Source organism: Artemia sp. Qi Xiang Cuo, chromosome 3, assembly GCF_049724085.1.
Source record: "Artemia sp. Qi Xiang Cuo chromosome 3, ASM4972408v1, whole genome shotgun sequence".
NCBI classification, from domain to species: domain Eukaryota; kingdom Metazoa; phylum Arthropoda; class Branchiopoda; order Anostraca; family Artemiidae; genus Artemia; species Artemia sp. Qi Xiang Cuo.
In genome coordinates, this window is record NC_142796.1 from 59,400,168 (window position 1) to 59,410,547 (window position 10,380).

The 10,380-nt window shown below is 34.2% G+C and overlaps 1 protein-coding gene across 6 annotated transcripts in view; it reads right to left on the bottom strand.

Moving 5' to 3' along the window:
* Nucleotides 1–1,939, bottom strand: part of LOC148954345 (uncharacterized) — a 361,915-nt gene extending 359,976 nt beyond the window's left edge. For 4 of the 6 annotated variants that reach the window (XM_089086288.1, XM_089086287.1, XM_089086285.1 and 1 more), the window contains exon 1: nt 1,778–1,934. The gene's annotated coding sequence lies outside the window, so the exon portion shown is untranslated. Of the gene's footprint in view, nt 1–1,777 lie in introns of all 6 variants that reach the window. The other 2 variants (XR_016141509.1, XM_089086290.1) reach the window with 2 other exon arrangements.
* Nucleotides 1,940–10,380: the final 8,441 nt, after the last annotated feature.

Below are 10,380 nucleotides of genomic sequence, written 5' to 3' on the forward strand. Positions count from 1 at the left end.
CCTAAATGTACCAGGACATCTGATTATACCAAAAAATTTCCAAATGTACTGCTCTTTACCAGGACCTCTAAATTGTACCAAAAACGGTACAATTGTACCGCGTTGGCAACGCTGCGCGCGATACAGCCACTGGAAAAAAATATCATCAAATAGACATTACCCGGTAATTCCAATGAGACGCTGAATAAACACGGGGTTTCTCACTCACGGGACTATATTTAAACTTTAGTTTTTAGGGGTTTAGGAAAAAAAGGTACCAAGGTTAGGTTAGTTTACGTCTTTAATACATGCTATGCTTTACCCCCCACCCCACCCCCTAATGTGCAAATATATAGCCCAAATTTGTTTATAAAGTATTATATTTTCATCATGTTTTGTTTTATTTCATTAGCATTAACCAAACTTGACTTCTCGCGTGTTGCCTAGGTAATCGAAACCCTAATTTCATATAAAAAATTTAGGTAATTGTGCACAGTAACGACAATTCCCGAATGTGCCTGAGGGGAGGGGTCAAAATATATCTTTCAAAATCTAGGGGTCAATTTTTGATTTTTAAATTTTTCAAAGTAAACACCAAAAAGACATTTTTCAATGAAAATGCCAAAAAAGGCATTTTAATATCCTAGGAGGGGAGGGTAGTCTAGGGGACAATTGTCAGGATGTTGGCCATTAGGTTTGGAAACGGTGGTGAGTTGGGGTTCAAGTAGTAGCCTACTACTCTTTCGTCATTATAGTGTTTAGTTCAAAATCGAAATCTTGGCACCCATTTACTCAAATGCAATATCGGATTGGAAATGTTGATTCCAGTCGATCATAAAAACATTGCAATGAGTAGCCTAAAAGTAAAATTCTACTTTAGCTACTTTTGGTTATCTTGGAAAGGGGTTAGGTTAGGAAAATGAAACTTTCAGGGATGGGTATACAAACTAAACTTTAGGTATTCTAGGTAGCCTATACCTAGGACATACTTTAAGTATGTCCCGGGAAGGTATTTTGAAATACCCACCTCCACTCCTTCTTCCTCTAGAGGGTTCTGACCTTTGATGACCTTTAAAAATGTTTGTGTTATAAAAGTGAAACCTTTCAAAATAGATCTTCTGCTTAAATGAAGTACAACAAAAAAAATTTCAACTTCAAAACTTTGCTCAATCCCAACTTTTAGGTTTTAGAGATATGCAAAAACATTTCCTAAATTTTGAAAAAAAACATTGATATGGCTTAAATAACAGGAATTGCATCTTCAGAACTAAAGCCAGAGAAAAAGAAACTGATAACTTAAAATTAAGGTAAAAGGTACTTGAAAATACCTTCCCAGGACATACTTTGGTACTTGTGCACAATATGGTACACACCGCTATAGACTGTATCAAGGAAACCAGACTCGAAACCCATCAAACGGCTATTTCATTAGCAGACAACTGGTGATTTTCTAGATAAATTGATGGCAAAGCGTGGTTTCTCAATATTCAAACGATTGTTTTTGGGGTTTATTAGGAGGAAAGAAAGTACCTAGGTTAGGTTACGTATTTAATATATGCTATGCCTAATCTAACCCCTTTCCAAGATAGCCAAAAGTAGCTAAAGTAGAATTCTACCTGTCAAATTTCTAGGCATACTTATTCAGTTAAATTTGGTTTTCTGTGACCCCCATCCCTCTGTACGTGCCTAGTTGAGCCCACTAGGGCAAATAGGCTATATACTCGCGTCCAAATTTCCTACTCATTTTGTAACGGACGTGGGCACTGTTGTTTAATTTGTTGAAACAAAACTTTCTTACCAAATATCATCAGCAAAATAATCAGCAACGGTGCATTCCTTCGGGAATCCAATTGATGGCACAGTGGCTATAATCACACTAAAAAAAAAATTAATCTTTTGACTGGTCCACAACTTGAGACTACCCAGTAAAACCGGAATCATATGCACGCTTGTAGAAGAGACACAAGCTGTTTCAGTGGCTCTGTGAAGGACATTATGGATCTGGGAGTTAAAATATCCAATTTGGCTCTTTTGCATCTTTCTCGCTATGTGAGAATATGACACTTCGGATATCTCGAGTCTTGGCACCAGCATTGCGATAATTCATATTCCTTTTGCGGCAAATCCTTTCAATTAAAGGCTTTTATTGGTGGCAAACCATTCCCGCGTTTATAAGCTTACTGCAACTAATTTTTGGCTTTCAAAAATCCTGCAATTGCGTTCAAACACAATGATTGGAAGTTGTTGCAACTAATTATTATACATTAATTATTATTATCATGTTTAATTAACTGTTACTTTTACTATAAACGATAAGTTATCATGTTAACTAGTATTTAAATAATTTAAGCAATAATAATTAAATGTTATTGTGAAGGATTCAAAATTATTGCGCAATTAATAGTTATTGTGCTATTGAGCTAAAAAAACCCTCCAATTCGTCCTTCTACAGATAGAAGATTTTGGGAATATTTATCTATTAGTATAACCTAACAGTATTTTCGGTTAGTTTTAAAGGGTCTATGGGTGTGCAATTTTTTTTCTTTTTTAAAATCATTTTAATGTTCAAATCACGTTCAATACAGAGCTCAATAATCTACTTATTCAGAAAGTTATTACGATTAGTCGCAATGAGCCCTGTTGAACGTGTGACATGTTTTTCTTCGCGAGGGTAGGGAGGATACAAAAAAAAAACTCAACAAAATTCGTTTACATTTTTGTTGCCACTGTAAGAGTCAGGCAAAAATTTTGGAAAGGGGAGGGGTCATAACCGGGTAACAATATTTAAAAGTATAAAAATACATGGAATAAAGACCAAAAAAGCAAGTGATTTAAAAATTGAACACGCTTCTAGGGGAAAATCAATTTTAAGCGATAAACCAGCGATAATAATGGACCTCTATCATTATTTTTCACGGTTTTCAAATATGCAAGTCGTTGACTACAAGATGAAAAAAAGTCATGAGCATAAAAATTCGAATTTCGCGCTAAGACCACTAGCGAGAAACACCTGGTTTCCACTATCTGGTCGGATTTGCTTTTCAAAGTCTGGCCGATTCTTGTCTTTTCGCGAATTTTGGCGTGGCCGCTTTGCTCTAATCGCGAGTGATGGAAATAAACAATAAAAAGCTAAGCCGACTTTGCTTTGCCGCTCGTTATAAAGGCCTTAAGACAAATAGCAAATTATAAGAATCGCCACCTACTTTTATCAGAAGAAGTATTTTAACATTTTCCCCATAAACTTGTTTTTATAACACGGGGCGACGTATGAATTGAAATTTAATGTTCTTACTTTTATATTTTAAGTTAGTTTTTTTAAACAGTTCCACTACTTAAAATTTGATTTCTATACCACGGCGCGGCATATGAATTATAATTCAATGTTCTTGCTTTTAAGTTTTAAGTTAGTTTTTTTTAACAGCTCCATTACTTAAAATCTCATTCATAGTTATGAATCCTTTGTACTTCATCTGGATTTCAGTAGAGTAGTACGTACCATTTCTATAGAAGCTATAGGAAAACATTTCTATAGAAGCTCTACACCTTTTCAAAGAGTGTGAGTAGCCCCTCGCATCTAGGTAATACTTCTATAGAAGCTCTACACCTTTTCAAAGAGATTCAGAGCTCCCTCAGATGGCATTCCATTTCTACGACTTTATGTTTCATCCTGTGTTATTTGCGATCTACAGGTCATGACACAATTTCAAAGTTCACTGTCTTTTTGGTGATAAGCTCAAAAAAAACCAGCACGTCTTGTTTCATTGTTATGCAATTATTTTTTGTATATATTTATATACAAGAGGAACGTGTATGACTTGATTGGTGATTAGGATTTGAATAAAAAAAAAAGGGTAATTAGTAATTGGAAAATTTTTTAATGCTTTTACAATCGGAGATGTTTGATTAACCATTGCAAAAAGGGGTAATGGGATATGCAAGCATTTGCAAAAAAGGGGTAATTAATGTTGAAAAGGGTAATTACTTCTTTAGTTTACGAGATTTGCGAATTTTTTGCGAAAAGATATTTGCGTAAAGGTATTGCAATGGTTAAGAATAGGTCATTACACCTTTTTGTCAAGAGGAATGAGTATAATACATGTTTATTTATTTTTTTTAACTGATATTTTTTCAATGAAGTCCATAGCACTTTGCAGAAACCCGTGAATGTAGGACTGAAAGTCCAATTACTAATCAAGCTAGTGTGACTGCCATTTTTTGATCTGGTTAAGTGGGTATAATCTGGTTTGGTTTGCTATTGCGAGAGGACTCAAGCGATTTGAACCTAAAAGATTTATATTACCATAGTTACGAAGTGTTTATAGAATTGATGGTCTTTAAAAAGACCGTTGGTTAGTCATGAGTGTGTTGACTATTGTAATTATTCATCATTGTTTGTCGTCCACTTAGTATGGTTCCAATCTATATTAGGGACTTGCTTCTTCTTCTTCTTAGAATATCTGACACACATATTCCGAGAAGGAATATGTATTGGTACCCATTTACTAAAAAATCGAACTTCGTCCTCGGGGTTATGTATCTTACCCGGAAATTTCTCACAACCAAAATCTTCTAGGTTGAATAATGGTATATCTGACTTGCACTTCTCAATTAAAAGTTTGTCGGTGGGTACATTCCCTTTTGCATACAGTGCAGTTACGCCAAAAAAACAGCATATTTCTCTAACTTCCTCCTGAACATAAGATAAATCCTTTCCGTTGCTATACGAGGGATGAATCATTCTATTATACGAACCCATTTTGTTTATAAAGTAAAGTGTACTCCGCCAGCTCTCTTCACTATAGGCATACATATTATAGTTTGTAAACCAGTGATAACAGGAGACCTCTTGAAGATCAGTAGTCATCAGTAGAAATGAGCATTCAAAAATTACACCACACGCTGATTTCTTCACCCCAATGTACTCACAATCAAAAACGCCATACATTTTTGAACTTATATTGATAGAATAGACATTCAAAACTGTTTAAAAGTCCAAATTGAAACTGCATTATATACTAAAGAAGCTGAATACATTAACATCTGAAACAAGAATTCTTTATTCTTATCAGATTCAAAACACATAATATCTCAAGCATATGCGACCCCAAATTTCATCTTTAAAACGCTAAGATATCTATTCAAGTAATTTAAAGCTTAGGACCAAAAGGTATCTTATCCAGTAATTTAAAGCTTAGGATCAATTCCATTACCGTTATAAATTGCTGAAAACTAAGTTCCTAGCAATATTATATTTAGCAAGGATCCTTTTAAACAAAAAGGCAAAATATGACTCTTCGATGTAAAACAAAGAGCTATTTTTATGGAAATGGTTCATTTTTGAACCAAAACTATGCTTTTCTGACTGAACATACACATTTGAATCAGAAAAGGTGAAAATGTACACATCTAAAACAGAAAAGTGTGTTTTGACTATATTTTCTATAATTTAGTCTGAAAAATAGGACTTCACACTTAAAAAGCTATATTAAGAGCTCTTTTTTTTATGGAAATGGTTCATTTTTGAACCGAAACTATTCTTTTGTGACTGAAGATATACATTATAATCAGAGAAATTGTTTAAAAATACGCTAAAAGATGATTCCCGTGAAGCTATTGTAGGTTTCTATAAAAAATAAATGATTTTCAAAATCAAAGAAAATGGCCCCATCTTTAACAAATACGCAAGTTCTATTTGAACAGTGTTGTGAGATCCCCTACCACACCCCCAAAGGACTCCGATCCCCCCCCCCCATCCCAACCCATGTATTAGCGAAGTTACTCTGTGGTCGTTATAATACACAAGCTTTAGTTTACGAGATTTGGGGGGCTTGAGTTGTACGAGAGTTCAGTTACATACGGATTCAGTTACACAGGGTGTTTAGTTAAATTTTCGTCTGAAAAATAGGACTTCACACTTAAAAAGTTCTATTAAGAGCTTTTTTTATGGAAATGGTTCATTTTTGAACCGAAACTATGCTTTTGTGACTGAAGATATACATTATAATCAGAGAAATTGTTTAAAAATACGCTAAAAGATGATCCCCGTGAAGCTATTGTAGTTTTCTATAAAAAATAAATGATTTTCAAAATCAAAGACACGGGGGTTTAGTTAAATTTTCGTCTGAAAAATAGGAGTTCACAATTAAAAAAGTTATATTAAGAGCTATTTTTATTGAAATGGTTCATTTTTGAACCAAAACTAATAATGACTTCAGGAAAGAGTTTGTTACTTGCTTACAATAGAACTATTCTAAAGAACAAGGATGGGTTAAGCTTAAAGATATTTATTGCTTAAATGTATTAACATATAGCAAAAATAACATCAAATAATCTACCAATCGTGAAATTGTCACAAATCCGCAACGATAAATAAATGAAACCCAAAATGAACATATATTTTTTTTTTTGAAGGGGGAGGGAGGGATTTTTCCGTGGAGATGGGGGACCAGATTTACTGGCATTATTTAGAAAACGATAATACAATAAATTAAAAAAAGTTTTTTCAACTGAAAGTAAGGAGCAAAATTAAAACTTAGAACGGGGGGGGGGATCCCCTTCGTATACGTAATAATTATCTTCCCCACGCGTGGTAGGCTTTCGGTCCCCGTGGTCCCTGGAGGGGGGAGGGGATCCCCGTCGTATACGTAATAATTCTGTACGTTCTAAGTTTTAATTTTGCTCCTTACTTTCAGTTGAAAAAACTTTTTTTTAATTTATTGTATTATCGTTTTCTAAATAATGCCAGTAAATCTGGTCCCCCATCTCCACGGAAAAATCCCGCCCTCCCCCTACAAAAAAAATGTATGTTCCTTGTGGGGGTCATTTATTTATCGATGCGGATTTGTGACCGTTTCACGATTGGTCGATTATTTGATGTTATTTTTGCTATCTGTTAATACATTTAAGCAATAAATATCTTTAAGCTTAATCCCGTCCTTGTTCTTTAGAATAGTTCTATTGTAAGCAAGTAACAAACTCTTTCCTGAAGTCATTATTAAATTCCTAATCACCTATCAAGTTATCAAAAAACTTGTAAAGCAACTAGTCAAACAGGTCGTCTCAACGGAGAAATGGATTGCAAACAGTGGTTTAACCGAGTCAGACTCAAAACGAGCAGAAATTAACATAAGTCGAGCGCGAATTTTAGAATTGGTAATGTTCTATCAGCTTTAATAGCTTGCTCGCTTGCTGTTAGAAAACTCCTGGTTAATACAAAAATCGCGAAGACTAAAAAGTTCAACTTCGATATTTTTGCTATCTGTTAATACATTTAAGCAATAAATATCTTTAAGCTTAATCCCGTCCTTGTTCTTTAGAATAGTTCTATTGTAAGCAAGTAACAAACTCTTTCCTGAAGTCATTATTCAAATCCTAATCACCTATCAAGTTATCAAAAAACTAGTAAAGCAACTAGTCAAACAGGTCCTCTCAACGGAGAAATGGATTGCAAACAGTGGTTTAACCGAGTCAGACTCAAAACGAGCAGAAATTAACATAAGTCGAGCGCGAATTTTAGAATTGGTAATGTTCTATCAGCTTTAATAGCTTGCTCGCTTGCTGTTAGAAAACTCCTGGTTAATACAAAAATTGCGAAGACTAAAAAGTTCAACTTCGATTCTGAATTTTCTCAATGAAAATGAAATAAGTTATTGATCAATTCTATTTTCCTAAAATAATATAAAAATTTCCACTTCAATTCAGATTTTTCTCAAAGAGATGAAAAAATTTAAAGTTCTGTTCCAAATATTTTCCTGGAAGAAGAAAAGTTCAACTTTGATTCTGAATTTTCTTAATGAAAATGAAATAAGTTATTGATCAATTCTATTTTCCCAAAATAATTTCAAAATTTTCCACTTCAGTTACAAAAAAAGTTAGTCTGAAGTTGATTGTCTGAAAAGTATTTTTTCGGGGGAGATACACGATTGGCTGAAACAATTTATTGTGTTCGTGGTCACTAACTGTAAGTAAGGATCGACACGGCTCAATAGTAACCGAAAAACTCTAAAAACCAATTAATAGCTTGCTCGCTTGCTGTTACAAAACTCATGGTTAGTACAAAAATCGCGAAGACTAAAAAAGTTCAACTTCGATTCTGAATTTTCTCAATGAAAATGAAATAAGTTATTGATCAATTCTATTTTCCTAAAATAATATAAAATTTTCCACTTCAATTCAGATTTTTCTCAATGAGATGAAAAAATTTAAAGTTCTGTTCCAAATATTTTCCTGGAAGAAGAAAAGTTCAACTTTGATTATGAATTTTCTTAATGAAAATGAAATCATTTATTGCTTAAATTTATTAACAGATAGCAAAAATAACATCAAATAATCTACCAATCGTGAAACTGTCACAAATCCGCATCGATAAATAAATGAAACCCAAAATGACCATACATTTTTTTTTGAAGGGGGAGGGAGGGATTTTTCCGTGGAGATGGGGGACCAGATTTACTGGCATTATTTAGAAAACGATAATACAATAAATTAAAAAAACGTTTTTTCAACTGAAAGTAAGGAGCAAAATTAAAACTTAGAACGAAGAGAATTATTACGTATACGAAGGGATCCCCCCCCCCCCCTCCAGGGACCACGGGGACCGAAAGCCTACCACGAGTGGGGAAGAGAATTATTACGTATACGAAGGGGATCCCCCCCCCCCAGGGACCACCGGGACCGACCCCCAACCCCGGGGTGGGGGTTAATCTAGGTTCACTTAGACGCTATGCTTTTCTGACTGAACATACACATTTGAATCAGAAAAGGTGAAAATGTACACATCTAAAACAGAAAAGTGTGTTTTGACTATATTTTCTATAATTTAGTCTGAAAAATAGGACTTCACACTTAAAAAGCTCTATTAAGAGCTTTTTTTTTTATGGAAATGGTTCATTTTTGAACCGAAACTATTATTTTGTGACTGAAGATATACATTATAATCAGAGAAATTGTTTAAAAATACGCTAAAAGATGATTCAACGAACTGTAAGTAAGGATCGACACGGCTCAATAGTAACCTAAAAACTCTAAACACCACTTAATAGCGTGCTCGCTTGCTGTTACAAAACTCCTGGTTAATAAAAAAATCGCGAAGACTAAAAAAGTTCAACTTCGATTCTGAATTTTCTCAATGAAAATGAAATAAGTTATTGATCAATTCTATTTTCCAAAAATAATATAAAATTTTCCACTTCAATTCAGATTTTTCTCAAAGAGATGAAAAAATTTAAAGTTCTGTTCCAAATATTTTCCTGGAAGAAGAAAAGTTCAACTTTGATTCTGAATTTTCTTAATGAAAATGAAATCATTTATTGCTTAAATGTATTAACAGATAGCAAAAATAACATCAAATAATCTACCAATCGTGAAACTGTCACAACTCCGCATCTATAAATAAATGAAACCCAAAATGAACATACATTTTTTTTTGAAGGGGGAGGGAGGGATTTTTCCGTGGAGATGGGGGGCCATATTTACTGGCATTATTTAGAAAACGATAATAAAATAAATTAAAAAAATTTTTTTAAACTTAAAGTAAGTAGCAAAATTAAAACTTATAACGAAGAGAATTTTTACGTATACGAAGGGATCCCCCCCCCCCTCCAGGGACCACAGGGACCGAAAGCCTACCACGAGTGGGGAAGAGAATTATTACGTATACGAAGGGGATCCCCCCCCCTCCAGGGACCACAGGGACCGACCCCCAACCCCGGGGGTGGGGTTAATCTAGGTTCACTTAGACGCGAATAGCTTGCTCGCTTGCTGTTACAAAACTCATGGTTAATACAAAAATCGCGAAGACTAAAAAAGTTCAACTTCGATTCTGAATTTTCTCAATGAAAATGAAATAAGTTATTGATCAATTCTATTTTCAAAAAATAATATAAAATTTTCCACTTCAATTCAGATTTTTCTCAAAGAGATGAAAAAATTTAAAGTTCTGTTCCAAATATTTTCCTGGAAGAAGAAAAGTTCAACTTTGATTCTGAATTTTCTTAATGAAAATGAAATCATTTATTGCTTAAATGTATTAACAGATAGCAAAAATAACATCAAATAATCTACCAATCGTTAAACTGTCACAAATCCGCATCGATAAATAAATGAAACCCAAAATGAACATACATTTTTTTTTGAAGGGGGAGGGAGGGATTTTTCCGTGGAGATGGGGGACCAGATTTACTGGCATTATTTAGAAAACGATAATACAATAAATTAAAAAAGTTTTTTCAACTGAAAGTAAGGAGCAAAATTAAAACTTAGAACGAAGAGAATTATTACGTATACGAAGGGATCCCCCCCCCTCCAGGGACCACAGGGCCCGAAAGCCTACCACGAGTGGGGAAGAGAATTATTACGTATACGAAGGCGATCCCCCCCCCCTTCAGGGACCACAGGGACCGA